Raw genomic sequence first — 15529 nt, forward strand, 5'->3', positions numbered from 1 at the left:
GGAATGCCAGCACGCGCAAGGGGCCCTAATGATCTAAGGTACTTCGTGAATGCCTCTTTACCCAGCCTCAAAATAAAGTTTCTTTAATATATGACAGTACTGAAACATTCTTTTTTGAAGCAGTCGCAAAGTAACTGTCCCGAGAAAAATAAATCTGATTCAATATGCAAAATTTAACAGCTCTAGGGTGCCAGACAAACGCTCAGTGAAACTTTATCGTTACGGATAGCGTGAAAACACTGGAGATATCCCGTGCAGATTTCCAGCAATGACACTTTCAATGTTTAAATATGCTATGTCTTTTCTTGTGATTGTCAGAGCTCGCGTGAGCGGTGGATGCTGTCTGTGCTTGCTCTGCCCGTGCTATGGCTGCTGCCCTTTGGCAGACGCGCGGAAAATTCAATCGACATGTACTTCTCACTTGCAGAGTATAAGGTGTTTTTGGAATGCACATGGGAGGTACGGCGGGTAGTCATTGGTAATGCATACCGTATATGAAACGCTATGAATGATTTAAAAAATAGAGCAGAAGAAGCCATAATACACAAGGGCCTATCAAGCTTATGTGGTAACAGTATTCAATGCGCAATATGAGCATCAATATGGAGTCATTCATACACAATAGAAAACAATACGACCCTACGGCAATGGACCATGGCGTTTCATCAGGGCAAAGAGTAATGTTTTCCACTTTTCAACATTTATTTTCACAAAACACCCTGCACGCTACACATTTCCCCAGAACCTATTTCTTTCCCTATTGTTCCTGCGCTTTTGCTTGTGGATCCTATTGTTTCCCAAATGCAACAAGCTAACCACCTGGTAAGCGTATTTGCCAGAGTGAATGCCCCGGAAAGGCAATGATGCATGGATCAATCACCGGAATTGGGCGAATTTTTTTATCTCTGTAACACTCTCTTTTAAACCAGCCCACATGGATGTATGTTATAGCTTTTTGCGAGTTTGTCTAGCACCGCACAATTCTCTGTTATAAAAGTTCCTTTACCAGGCGCGAACTTCGTAGAACTGATTTTCTTCTGTAAACTATTTCTATCCGGATTTACGTAGTCTCACACTACGGCTAACACCAATTACGTATTTGTAAACGTTGCTCCGAATTTGCAGAAAGGTCGCACTCTCACCGCTGTAAGCTGATACAACGTATAGCCCTTCTCAAGGTCCCCTGAGTTATCACTATGATTTTTTGCTATGGCCAGCGTCTGGGCTCTCTCTCATACATAATGTACCACAAAATACATTCATGCGCCGTGAGTTGTGGCTGAAGCCATATATCTCACAGAAGATCTTGCAATCATCAAACTGAGCGTGATCACTGCTCGAGAATGCCGGCTTTGAAGAGGTAGTGAGGCAAGTCCCTGTTTTGTACTCTTCATATTCTCGAAAAGGAAAAAAGAATGCATTCGCCACTGCTTTCTAAGTCGTGCTTAATACCAAAAAAGTTTTACTCAGTAGGTACGCAAGATCATGATTATATTACTGCCACAAGCTTTTTATCGCCTCGGGTAGCACACCAGGTGAGAAAAATACTGTGCGTGCTGCACAACATCTAGAGTTGCGCACAAGATTTTTCAACCTCAGCTAACATCAGGTGCTGCGGAGAAGTACATGCAGGATTGTCTGGGAGACCACCAATAAGGTCTGACGCGAGCATAGAGTGAGCCGTTCGGCGTGACATTCAGCGTCACAGCCGCATGCCTGGTTCACTTGCTAGAGCTGGTGGTCCCAGCCTTCCCTTTATCCCTGGACACTCTGGTGACACCCCCGGTGATGTTGTCTTGCACTCTACTCTTCCAGAACACTTTCTTCCATGAATGTTATTTTGTGCTAAAAAGAACTTAGGCATGCTCATCTCAAGTTGACCTTTACGTAATGCGAAGCGTACTTGTTTTGGTAATATGGTTGGTATTGTTGTAGTCGTTTTCAATCATAAGAACATTCCAAAGCGAACAGTTATTTTTCTTGAGGCACCTCTATTCCATGGATCCGTCCCAATGGTCCCCGGGGCATATACCTATTGACACTAGGTATGCGTATATTTAGACATCCGCAGGTACCTGGGATGGAATGACCTAAATGTGCGTCTATAAAAAGAGAGTTTAATTATTCAAACATAGAGTAATAGAAGCAGGGGACATGCATACTCATAGCTATTTCAGCATTGTTTCAAAGTCTACCCAGTCGAAAAATGCGCCAAACCGCGTGTCTGTTTTTTTTTGTGTGTCGTTTACACCAGAGTGGGTTTTTATACACCGGTCTTGTGTGTTTGGGATGCCCGCCCCAACGTGCACGGTGAGCCCAGCCTGGTGTGGCTGGCATACCCGTCCTGGTGTTGAAGTGAGCCCGGTCTGGTCTGCTTGGTGTACCTGACCTAGCGTTCATGGTACGTTCGGTGTGCGCGCCTGTTGCTTCCTGTATGCTGGTGTAGTGTCTCCTCGGGACTATGCTAGTGTCTTTCGATATGTTTGCAAAATTCTAGCATGCATCAAATATCTATATATTAAGAATGCGGGGATCACGTTACCTCACTCTTATGCTGCATTATGCACATTTACTATGGTAATGAATAAGTTTACGTTTATTCTGTAGATGACAAGTTGCTCCAATATGGGAGACAGAAGAGCAGTGCATATATTTGTTTATTCAGCACAATAAGTTAAAATTGATTTTGCTGTGAGAATACGAGCACAAAGTAACTTAAGTACACCAGATCTTCTCGCGCGCACTTTGTTTCTCTAGAAACCAAGTAGTTTTCAAGCAGGATCCCATATATAATCTGCATAGCTTTTTATTTTTGACAAATCGCCATGTAAGCCTGATGCCCAGAAAATCTTGTAATGAAACCTCGATGTCCAAGAAAGCCGCAACCAGTTCACAGCCAGTCGCACCCTCTGATGCACCCCGGAGATACAACACACCTTGAAAAAGACAAGTAATTTTGGGCATCACTTGAAGTTATTATTCATAACATCAATGAAATGTGTTTTCACGCAATCGAGTTACCTCATTACTACTTTCATGTCATCAAGTATTAGTAGCTAAAACAAGCCTGTCTAAGCTTGCGATAAATGTGACCGGAAAGAGCAAGCACATCCAGTGGCATTTGTGTAGGCGCTACACACAACATTATATGGCTAACTAAGCAGGCCTCCCTTGCCTAGGTGCCTTTTTCAAATCACTTGCGGGCTGCTATGCACCAATGTTTTCAGCAGAAACTAAAGTGGACCGAATATACATGACAGCCTAGTGAATCGAAAAAGACGATTAGGCAAGCGACGTATGTTCGGCTATAGATGCCCCCAAAATTGTCTAGTGTGTTTTAGAGGCAGGGTACTTTACTCCTTCTACATGTGGTCAAGTATACATAGGACAGACTGGCTGGTCGCGTAGCATGTGCCAAACAAATTAACATATTTCACTCAAATGACCAGTGTGCTTCTCCGACTTGGCCGTGCATGGCCGCTATAATGTTTGAGCTTTGATAAAGTTTCCTCATCTGTTTTCACCATCAGTTAAAAATTGACAACAGAAATTGTAAGTATTTCACTTATGTCTCCTACGCGCTCACTTGAAAACGCTGATAACAAAATTAAGTGTTGTGCTGCCGAAATCCCCATGTCCAAACATTGTCTCCTTGTTCTACCACTGATGATCATAAAAAGAAGTTACAGCCATATAGTGAATTCCTTCTTCATTACGCGGTTGAAAGAGGGGCTTGACCCACCAACCTAGCTGCAGACGCTTTCAGCGCTCCGCAGCCTTAGCAACGTAAGCAGCTGTAAAAACTTCTGTGCAAGAAGCTAATGCTTCAATCTCATCTAGTACATTGAGGGCAGAGAACGCTAAAGCTGGCGAAGCTAGTGGATAAGCAAAAGCTCTACAGCAACATTGTTGTTAGTCCTGCGCCATGGCTACTGCCATCGTCGGCATGCAAACGCTATCGTGCGTGCGGATAGATCAGTGGCGATGCTGATCGGTGATGCAACATTCCTTACCATAAGGATGTGTAGATACAAACCCCGTGCCTTTCTCAATACAAAAACGAAGTAGTAGCATTACTATTGCTATATAAATGGATAATGCTAGCCATAACGAAATGAGGGGTAAACGTTTCTCAAAGACAAACGTTTCCGCTGTCCCTGGTCTGTCAACCCTGGGCTACGCGAAGCGAAGTGCACACCTGTGCACATATCGTGCGCCAGGCTGCTCTTCCCTTCTTCACTTCCGTACGCACTCGGAGACACGTAGGCTTATGTGTATGCCTAGCCAGACGCGTGTTCCGTGCTATGTGTGGTTGGGCTTTTAAACGGCCATTCCTCCGCTGAGCGCTCGCGTCGGCGTAATCGAGCACAACGAAGGATGAAAGAGCGAACGCGAAACTAAGAGCGGCATGAAAGACGACGATAGCGAAGATAGCGCGAGAAAAGAAGAGGATGAATTTGGTATGGCGAAAGTGTGAGAAGGAAAGCGTCGTGGTGCGCACGACGGTCTCTGCAGAGGCGACCAGTACCAGATGGCGCCAGATTATCGTGCCGTCGTCTGTTCACCGATGGCGTACGAACACCGCGTTCGCCGATACCATGTATGGAAACAAATCAATGCATGAGCGCAGGTCTGTCCGTGGCACATACGGTGAATTGCGCCTTCACGTCACCCACGCGTTGCCTTGCGATGAGCCAGGTAATCACCCCACACTTCGTTGCGTTTGTCATTTGCCGCACGAGACAGATTGTCCGCCCCAGCCAATATATCGCGAAATGAAAGTATTTCTATGCTTTGCTTTAATGAATACCGTAATTGTTAATTTTTTTTTGCTCCAAAAAGAAACAGCAGGACCTGGGCCGAAACCAAAGGGGCTACAATGTCTCGCAGCGACATTGCAAGGTTCTGCTACGATGGAATGAGTGGGGAGTGAGAGCCGACCCTCTAGGTGGTAAGGTGGGGTGGGGGGGTTGCAGTTTAACACAATATACGAACGCATTAGCTACCACAAGGGGAAAACGGAAAAAACTGACACCCTCCGGCTCGCGACGCAAGGAAGAGAGTCATTAATGGTAGTGGCCGAATAGATGTTAAATCTCACAGAAGAGCTGCAGCTCGTGCGATGTGGGATTTGACGTATACGTGCCAGTCCTGTCAAAGAAGTGTGATGCAGGCAAATGTCTTCATTGCGGAGTGCTTAGGGCGTCTAGAATCCTTCGTTATGCAGGGCACATCATTGTAAAAGTCGCACAGCACCCATCTCAAACAAAACGATGACATAGTTATCCCTACGTTATAGAGGTCATTCCGTTCTAGAGACCTTTTTGGCATGAGAGAAGAATGCATATAGTTCGAGCATCGCCATCTATGTATGCAGACAAGGAAATTTTTTCATCCGTAGGCACGCTTACAACTGTGGTATGAACGAAAAGTACAATATAAGGTACACCGCATGTAATACATCATACTTGATGAAAACAAAGCAGATTAGCAAATGAAATAATAAATGGTGTCTGCTTGACACTGGCTTTCCTACACACAACCACAACAACAACAACAACAACAAAACTCATTAGAGCGTCCACGCAAAACCGTTATTGTCAGCCTCAAATTTCTGAAAGGTACCCGGGGCACATACCGATAGAGTGTCAACTCAGGCAACAGAATTGAGCATTATTCTGGCTAAAGGAAAACTGCCTCGGGAGTCGGTTATGTACCGCGTAGATCAGCGGCGAAGAAACTCGGTTTCACCGACTTTGAACAACTGTTCTTCAAGATGACCCATACTATCATTCGTAGTTTCCGCATTCTGGGGTACATTGCTCTATTTGACTGCCGAGATCACTCTGCGATGCTGCGGAAGCACCACAATACGTAGCTAGCGCTGTAGTAGACAAGACTCGCAAACCGATCTCGGCGCTGTGGTGGCCGCACAATGGATATTCCGAACATTCTTGCAACTAACTTCCAGAAGGTGCGTGCTACAACGCAGTCCTTTACTACATGCGCGTTGGTTTCTGTCTGTGCGCAATATATGCACTAATCATTCGCTACCATATGCCAGCGTTCAAGCCTGTCTCTTGTAGGTAGAATGCCCCACTGATATTGCCAATGAAAATCCTTCACTTAATAGGGCAAATCAGGTGAAAGCACGGCTGTCCATGTTTGTGTAGTAGCTGTCCGTGGAGGTTCAGCTGTCTCACACAACATTTCACAAAGCCTGGAAACTGGTGTCATACGCCACTTTGTAATTCTTAGTTGTACAAGCCGGCTTCGCAAGCGCGCAGCCGCCGTATACTGCGGTGCTGGCTACCACCGTCGGAAGAAAGTTGCCTGTAATCTGCGGCATAAGCGTTGAACGGTAATGGCCCAGGTAATAAAGGAGGTAATAAAGGTAATAAAGGTAATAATGGCCCGGTAATAAAGGAGCAGTGGCCTACCAGGCCACTGTATCACTGTATCACTGTACTGTATCACTGTACTGTACTGTATCACTGTATCACTGTACCACTGTATCATCATCAAGTAGATCACATGTACTCTTAGTGCACAACAACCTACCGAATGTAACTTTGCACGGCAAGCTCCATCCTCCGCTTGATTTCGGCAGACACAAAAATTGCTGCGCTACGTATTGTGACTTGTTTTGCCAGAACCATGAGAAAATGAGTTAGTTTACTATTCGTACTGTTGGTGACGGCGGGATAGCTACCCTTGCAGCAAACCACAGTGTACTGCACAATACATTCTTAAAGGGAAGCTGAAACGGTTTTCAATTTCCATGAATTGCTGGGATTGGGAAGAACAGACCTAATAGTTTACGGTTCCGAAATTTTTTTCTTCGTTTTCCTAATATAAAGGGCGGAAATCTCTTTCTAAATCACCCCCGGGGACACGTCCCCATCGCTTCCCGGAGCGCCGGGTGAGGTGGTTGCCAGAGGAGAGAACCGGTGAGAGTGACGTCACTGGCGGGGACCGAGCTGCCGGACCGGCGTGCTGGCATGTGCTGGCATGCCTCTTTCCGTCCTGCGCTTTACTGAACGACGCTACGAGAGATTTGGCGCCGCCGCCGCTCACGTTTGTTTTGCGATTTTCGTAAACTGTTCTTTCCTTCTGTGCTGCGTGAGTGCCTACAGCCAAGGGCGCCCAACATGCCCTCGTTCTGTGCAGCATTCGGCTGCGCGAACACACGCGGGCGAGACGATGTGGTGTTTCACAGGTTCCCGATGGACAAGAAGCTTGCAGCGCAGTGCGGTGAGGAGAGATAAGTTCGTGCCGACGAAATCAACTGTGCTGTGCTCGGACCATTTCCGCGATAGCCGGATAGCCTTACGACAAATGCGGAAACGCGTTGTTGCTAGCGTTGCTATACTCCGTTTCATACATCAGGTGCAATGCTGTGGAGGCTTGAGATACTTGTTGCAGTGGCTGCGTTCGCACTTAGAAAAAGTTCGGTGTTTCTTGACCCAATTTTTGAGAAAACTTTTTATATATAAGCTCAGTTCTGAATGACAAAAAAAAAGAATTTAACCATATAAACAATCCGTGTACTTATACGGCTGCTAACACTTTTTTTTAAATCAATTTTCTTTTCGGCATTCTTTAATTGCAGCCCGTCGCGGCAGCTTCACGTGCATGCTCGCGCGAGCGAATGCCGCTGGCACGTTGCGAACCATACAAGGAAACGCGCACAGTAATAAATTTTGGTAACCGGACTTCGTGCGTAGCTTCCACAGCGTTGCGCCTGAGGTATGAAATGGAGTAAAGGCTTGCCTAGTGACATTCGACGTACGGTTCCAGTTATCATGTTTACCACACGGCGGTGCTAAAACTGCCTAATATCTTTATGTCAACACTACCATGGAGCGCGCATACCGATTCTTGATTGAGCCACAATCGCAAAGTCGTCGAACCATATTCTGAATATTGCACATATAATCCCCCTGACCATCTCGATCTGGATGTGTATGATAAGCAACTTCCATGACTGTACCTCGCAGCACTGCATGTGCGCGTTTTGAAACGCGGCACTTATGTTCACGATCGTGTATCAACGCTCAGAAAACCACGGGACTTTAGACAAGCAGCGGCAAGGTGCTTGACATCGCGGAATTGTACCCGTGTTTACAATCTAATGAGAAGTTAGTGCTTCGGCATTCTTCCAGCAGCAAGTTCCCAGTGACACTTTAGCGCATTTTTTCTCCCGTCATTGGAACGTGCAGCTGCATGAAAAAAAAGAAGCATACGTAACAGCTAAGATTTCCAACGCGCGGGAAGTTGCACACATCGCTCTCGCTTTTGGCACACTCAACGTCGTCGTTGCCGCCGTTGCCGCCATCGTTTTCCATAGCGGCTATCGGTTCGAACATGTACGGCGAAAATACAAGCTCTCCGAGACAGCAAGAACGTTCCATAATGCTTACAACTCAGCTATGAAGCCAGAGTAGAACAGCGTGCTACGCTCTGAAACGGCGGCGCCGACCGGCGACTGTCGCCATTGACGTCACAGCGGCTCCGACCAATGACGGGCAACAGCGGCGTTCACGCGATACCCTGAGGCGCTGGTGCGCGTTTTCATGAAACAACAGCCCCTTGCGTGTTCAGGGGACTCAAAACTGTAGAATACCGCAGAGAACTCATTTTTTTCGAAAAGTGTTTCAGCTTCCCTTTAATGAAGAGAGCCCTTTCTGCCAGCGGCAGTGGCGACGCAGTCACTGCTTCCGACTGTTCTTTAATGGAGCTGACAATGTCTCGCCACGTGTGGGGTGACACACCACTTGTACAAAATTTGATACCTAGTATTTGCATACGCTTTGTCTGTTTATTGTCCCCGGGTAGCGTTCTTTCGGCGCGACCCAAATTTAATGAGTGGGGAGTGAGAGCCGACCCCATAAGTGGTAAGGTGGGTTGGTTTGAGGGGTGGTGTGTGGGGGGGCGGTTGCAGTTTAACTTAAAATCTGAAAGCGTTAGCTACCACAAGGGGAAAATGGAAAAAAACTGACACCCTCCCGCTCGCGACGCAAGGAAGAGAGTCATTAATGGTAGTGGCCGAATAGATGTTAAATCTCACAGAAGAGCTGCAGCTCGTGCTATGTGGGATTTGACGTATACGTGCCAGTCCTGTCAAAGAAGTGTGATGCAGACAAATGACTTCATCACGGAGTGCTTAGGGAGTCTAGAATCCTTCGTTATGCTGGGCACATCATTGTAAAAGTCGTACAGCACCCAGCTCATGCAATAACATGACATAGTTATTCCTACGTCATACAGGTCATTCCGTTCTAGAGAATTTCTTTGGCATGAGAGAAGATTGCATATAGTTCGAGCAATGCGATCTATGTCTGCAATGTGAAACCACCAAGCAACGAGAGGCCATGGTGCTAGCGGAGCCAAATCCTTGATGTAGGGGCGTAGGTGTTATTTCTCTTAACCACGGTAGTTGCCCTGGGAATTTTCGCAGGGTTCTAACAAATGCTCCTTCGTTGTGTGATTAACCAGAAAGTAAGAGCAGTCTTCCTAACGGCTTCGCTATCAGCGAAAGCCTCTTAGCTCAATATCTCCTACGCAAAGCCCTTACAGAGCACAAACGCGTTGTTGAAGGTCATATTTTGCAACAACCCGCATCCCCGGGCTCGAAATTTAGCCCGGGGAAAACACAGGAGCCCGTGTTTCGGGAACGTATGCAATGGAAACAATGCACAAAGAACATATGAGTGTGTAAAGTTTCATTGTGGAAACAGACTATTCTTATGATAAATAAAGGTACAGTAATTATTACCAGGCAATGGAGGATACTCCTGAATTTAACTAGTAAAACGCTGTTTAAATAAAACGAATAAACAAAGAAAATATGCACGGCGCTCGAATGTTCTACCCCAATAGATCGCTATGGTGGCGCAGTTTTATTTGTTTGCTTTTGCATGCTTCGCGAATGGCTACTCCCTCCATATCTCAGTAATAAAATAGGTTGAGAATGAGTTGCTCTGGCCTTCCCCACGTTTCTTTTCTGTTGCGCTGCTCCTAAGTTAGAAATATGTACGAACTATTTGCCAGTTTTTCAGAGCCAGCATGTCTGTGCCGGATGTTTTACTGAAGTGTTGCAGAAGAAACAAATCTATATTTGGCGGAATGACTGCTGGACGAGTCGCTGTAGGCACCGGGCGGCTGTCACAAGGCGTCAGCGACATGTTTGCGAACAGCACCGCGAACAGCAGACGTCACCACTCAGCCGAACAGCAGACGTCAGACCACTGGTACGTGAAGCAGACGAGGGACTAAGGAATTCATAGTGCTTCCAGTTATACGCACAGCGGGTTTTGAGGCCTGAGTAACGGAAAACGCATTTGGTGTGTGGCTCCATGTGAGAAAGGTCACCACTTGTACGAAGCCGGCCACATTCATGGCGCCAGGTAATATGTAAAGTAGAAAAATAGAGCTAATTACAATGCAAGTGCGCCATGCCAACAGAGCTCCGCGTGCTAAACTAAGACGAGAGCACCAGCATCCATATTCCACATGTTATTTTTCTGTGCATGGTAACATTGTCGCGTACTAAATCGTGTAGATAGGGAAACAGCACAATAATTTCGCCGACGATATATCAGACGTGTATAAAATACACACCACTGGGTACGTAGCCTGAGTGTATGCCCTTGAGTATTTGCCCCAGGAGATAACGGGCATCTGGCGCTCTTCATTAAACCTTTATTCACGTCAACTCGGACAACTGAAAGCATCACAGCATCACATTTACAATGTGACATTGACGTGATGTGATTTTTCTTGCAAATGAGGGTCGCCGTAGGTGTTTTTTTCTCCTACACTGAAAATGCGCGTTCTTGCAAAATATGATCTTCAACAACGCGTTTGTGCTCTGTAAGGGTAGGCGTAACAGATATTGAGCAAAGAGGCTTTCGCTGATAGCGAAGCGGTTTAGAAAGACTGCTCTGACTTTCTGGTTAATCACACAACGAAGGAGCATTTGTTAGAACCCTGCGAAAATTCCTAGGGTAACTACAGCGGTTATGAGAAATAACACCTACGCCCCTACACCAAGGATTCGGCTCCGTTAGCGCTATAGCCTTCGGACGCTTGGTGAGTTCACGTTGCTCGAACCATATGCATTCTTCTCTCATGCCAAAGAAGGTCTCTAGAACGGAATGATCTCTATAACGTAGGAATAACTATGTCATGTTTTTGTGTGATATGGGTGCTGTGCAACTTTTACAATGATGTGCCCTGCATAACGAAGGATTCTAAACGCCCTAAGCACCCCGCAATGAAGACATTTGCCTGCATCACACTTCTTTGACAGGACTGGCACGTATACGTCACATCCCGCATAGCACGAGCTGGAGCACTTCTGTGAGATCTAACATCTACTCGGCCACTACCATTAATGACTCTCTTCCTTGCGTCGCGAGCGGGAGGGTGTCAGTCTTTCCCATTTTACTCTTGTGGTAGCTAACGCTTTCAGATTTTGTGTTAAACTGCAACCCCCCCTCCCCGCCCCACCTCACCACCTATAGTGTCGGCTCTCGCTCCCCACTCATTAAATTTAGGTCGCACCGAAAGAACGCTACCAGGGGACATTGAACAGACCGAGCATAAGCAAACACTAGGTATCAAATTTTGTACAAGTGGTGTTTCACCTCACACGTGGCGAGACATTGTCAGCTCCATTAAGGAACAGTCGGAAGCAGTGACTGCGTCGCCACTGCGGCTGGCAGAAAGGGCTTTCTTCATTAAGAACGCATTGTGCAGTAAACTGTGGTTTGCTGCAAGGGTAGCTATCCCGCCGTCACCAACAGTACGAATAGTAAACTCACTCATTTTCTCGTGGTTCTGGCAAAACAAGTCACAATACGTAGCGCAGCAATTTTTGTGTCTGCCGAAATCAAGCGGAGGATGGAGCTTGCCGTGCATAGTTGCATTCGGTAGGCTGTTGTGCACTAAGAGTACATGTGATCTACTTGATGAGGAGGAGTACCCTGGTAGGCCACTGCTCCTTTATTGGCTGGGCCATTACCGTCGAACGCTTATGCCGCAGAGTACAGGCAACTTGCTTCCCACGGTGGTAACGCCAGCACCGCATTATGCGGCGGCTGCGCAGTCGCGAAGCCAGCTTGTACAACTAAGAATTACAAAGTCGCGTGTGACACCAGTTTCCAGACTTTTTGAAATGTTGTTTCAGACAGCTGTACCTCAACGGACAGCTACTACCCAAATATGGACAGCCGTGGTTTCACCTGATTTGCCCTCTCCAGTGAAGGATTTTCATTGGCAATATCAGTGGGGCATTCCACCTACAAGAGACAGGCTTGAACGCTGGCATATGGTAGCGAATGATAAATGCATATATTGCGCACAAACAGAAACCAACGCGCATGTAGTAAAGGACTGCGTTGTAGCACGCACCTACTGGAAGCTAGTTGCAAGAATGTTCGGAATATCCATCCTTCGGCCACCACAGCGTCGAGATCGGTTTGCGAGTCTCGTCTACTTCAGCGCTAGCTACGTTTTGTGGTGCTCCCGCAACATCGCAGAACGATCTCGGCAGTCAAATAGAGCAACGTACCCCAGAATGCGGAAACTACGGGTGATAGTATGGGGTCATCTTGAAGAACAGTTTGTCAAGCTCGGTGAAGCCGAGTTTCTTCACCGCTGGTCTACGCGGTACATAACCGTCTCCCGAGGCAAAGTCTTTCTACAGCTAGAATAATGCTCAATTCTGTTGCCTGAGTTGACGACGTATCTGTATGTGCCCCGGGTACATTTCACAAATTCGAGGCTGACAATAATGCTTTTGCGCGGACGCTGTAATGAGTGTCGTTGTTGTTGTTGTTGAGATCAAGGGCAATGCGCCATTAGCAATGAATGTGTAAGCATCTCGCCATACGGATGGGCGAGTTCCAACGAAAGCCACATTTGTTAGCATTTTTAAAGGTTTTCGCACAACAGGCTCAGTTCAACAAAAAGGAGTGCCCAAGAAGAGCATCATTGATTGCGATTTTGAAATTAATGTCCTTGTCTGCGTGCATGCGATGCCAAATTAGAGTGATTTCTAAAGAATGCGGGAAAAGGTGGGAACAGTGCCCAATGTTTTATAAAAGCAGAAATTTCGTTCATACCATGTGAGTCTTCATCATGACCTAAGTGACGCAAACTTTGAAAAACGGGCAGATTTTTGTAATTGGGACGTAATATAAATTGACCATGATAAGAATTTCATAAAAAGAGGGATTTCGACGGAGGAGCCTCGATTTTGTAGGAACAGCCAAGTGAACATTCACAATGCACACTACTGGCAGCAAGGAAACCCTCATTGGCTGCGGTAACACAGCTACCAAATTCGCTGGGGTCTAAATGCATGATGTGGCATACTTGTGGGCACAACCATTCACCCTCACTTCTTCGAAGGGATCCGCGATGTAAAGAATTATGCGCCCGAAATTGTTGCTGGTGTCGTCGATAAATTTGCCTCGAGTCTCCCTCTCAACGATCCTTGGCAAGTTTGGTTCCAGCATGGCGGGACCCTACCACATTTCTCCTCCACTGCAAAGCTGGTTAAACTGTAAATTTCCACGGCAGTGTCTAGGACCTGAAGCAGCAGAAGCTTTATGTCGGCCAGTTGGTTCGCGCCTTCATAGCGCTCATTTCGTCAAGTGTCTCGGAGGTGAACGAGAGATGTTTTGGCCGCCGAGATCTCACCCATCCCCCCTGATCGCTCTTCACTGGACTTCTTTTTGTGGAGCAGCGTAAAAGATCTCATTGACGCAGTTGAACCCACCAATGTCAACGACATGAAGATGAGAACTCCTGTAGACGCAGTAACCCGGAAATGCTGCGCAGAGTTGTCGAATGATGCGAGAGCGGATTATGTGGCGTGATCCGGTGGAAGGCAGGCATTTCGAAACTTTTTAAGTCTTTGGTTGCTTGGCGATTGTCATAATTCTAAGTTGAGTGAGATTTAATATCGCTCGAAACTAATCTTGTGTAATCCACGGTATATTTGAAGGAGATTTCGTAAATATTCGTATGTTTTATTTGTATGTAGGACACGGATTTACATTGTACTTGTTTTTTATTTTGTTCATCTTATAGATTTGTTCTTTTTCACTCACTCCTTCCGCAGTAATGCCGCAATCGGGGCTGTGCTGAACTAAATAAATATGAATTTAATTCGTTCACACAATTTCATGCGCTGTCATGAGCAGTTGTAGATGCGCTCTATTCTTAAAAAGGTGACATAAACAATACAGGACAATAATCCTCGTTCCCTTAGTGCTGACAATGCAGATGCGTAAATTCTCTTTACCTATGTGCAAGGCACCCTGGAAACCCTAATGGTAAATAATGTGCTGTATGTCAGCTGTCACTGTCGATTTATCTTGTGGCATGGCATTAATTTCCATCATTCTGCAAACAACACCCTCCATTATTATAAAGAAAACACTTAGCGCTGCTTGCGCATGTAATATCAAAAAGGCTGTGCGAAAAATTGAGTAATATGTATTCATTTCTATTTTAGAGCGCAGCTCTTTGGCGTCCGTTCCTGGGTTTCGCGTCGTCATCGGCGTTGTCGGCCTCGTAACCAGCTCCGCCCCCCTTCGCTGGAGTGGGAGACGAAGGACGCGAGCCGCGAATGGCGGAGACCAATGAGAGCGGCCCCTTCAGTGACGTGCGCGCGCGATGCTGGTGTCATGCGGACCCTCCTTACGGCTCGATGCGCACTCGTGTCTGGTCTCAGCCGATCCGCTCGTTTCGTACTATCGTCTGCTCGCGCCAAAGCTCTCGCTCGCGCCTGTTTGGTTCTGTTGGGTCGGTCTCGTTCGCGCTTGTTTTGGTTGTTATTGTGTGAGATTGTTTCTTAATCTGATTGTATGCGCTATGCGAATTGTATAGTACTTTCTGGAAGCCATGCGGCACCAGCGATCACACTGGAACCTTTGACGAGTCATGTATAAACGCCGGCTCGCTTGATCCGCAGATCAGATTTTCGACCATTACCGACTCTGCTACATGTCTCTCTCAAATTCTTTGCTTCAAAATATCGCGAAATGGAAACACGTATAGAGCTGCGCCCAAATTTCGCATTAGGGAGTATCGTAGTCGTCGGATAATTTTTCAGCGTTCATTCCAGCTATTCGGAATCAGAGCGAGACATGAAAGACGTTGCGTTGGATTAGCGTGCTGGGCTTGAGACGGTTAGATTCGACGATGGTTTGTAAATCGTATGTTGACTATCGCATTTGCATAGAACTAAACTTCCGCGCAACACAGCAGCAGCAAAAATTTCCTAAATTTTTTTTAAGCTGAAGAATTTCTAAAAGGCCACATGCTGTTCAGAGCTCCTCCCAGTAGTACTGCTTCCTACCTGAATAGCAGTGTCATTTGTACAAGAGCCTCACTTACGCACTGCCTTCAGTGTCATTTGTTACGCGAAAATAATTGAACGAAATATGCAATGCCGAACATGCAAAACGAACTGTGGAAGTGAGCCATACCACAAAAAAGTAAGATCAAAGAA

This window comes from Dermacentor albipictus, chromosome 3, assembly GCF_038994185.2.
Source record: "Dermacentor albipictus isolate Rhodes 1998 colony chromosome 3, USDA_Dalb.pri_finalv2, whole genome shotgun sequence".
Taxonomy (NCBI): domain Eukaryota; kingdom Metazoa; phylum Arthropoda; class Arachnida; order Ixodida; family Ixodidae; genus Dermacentor; species Dermacentor albipictus.